Here is a 680-nt window from a genome sequence, read left to right on the forward strand (position 1 = left end):
ATTTTTCACCATTGAGGATAATGTTTGCTGTGGGTTTGTCATAAATAGCTTTTATTATGTTGAGGTATGTTCCTTCTATTCCTGCTTTCTGGAGAGTTTTTATCATAAATGGTTATTGAATTTTGTCAAAGGCTTTCTCTGCATCTTTGACTCCAGGTGTTTCTTGACTTCCTACTTTTGCATTCCAGTCCCCTATAATGAAAAGGACATCTTTTTTGGGTGTTAGTTCTAAAAGGTCTTGTAGGTCTTCATAGAACCGTTGAACTTCAGCTTCTTCAGCGTTACTGGTTGGGGCATAGACTTGGATTACTGTGATATTGAATGGTTTGCCTTGGAAACGAACAGAGACCATACTGTGATTTTTGAGTTTGCATCCAAGTACTGCATTTCGGACTCTTTTGTTGACCATGATGGCTACTCCATTTTTTCTGAGGGATTCCTGCCCGCAGTAGTAGATATAATGGTCATCTGAGCTAAATTTACCCATTCTAGTCCATTTCAGTTCGCTGATTCCTAGAATGTCGACATTCACTCTTGCCATCTCCTGTTTGACCACTTCCAATTTGCCTTGATTCATGGACCTGACATTCCAGGTTCCTATGTAATATTGCTCTTTACAGCATCAGACCTTGCCTCTATCACCAGTCACATCCACAACTGGGTATTGTTTTTGCTTTGAC

Source organism: Bison bison, unplaced genomic scaffold (assembly GCF_000754665.1).
Source record: "Bison bison bison isolate TAMUID 2011002044 unplaced genomic scaffold, Bison_UMD1.0 scf7180017864469, whole genome shotgun sequence".
Taxonomy (NCBI): Eukaryota; Metazoa; Chordata; class Mammalia; order Artiodactyla; family Bovidae; genus Bison; species Bison bison.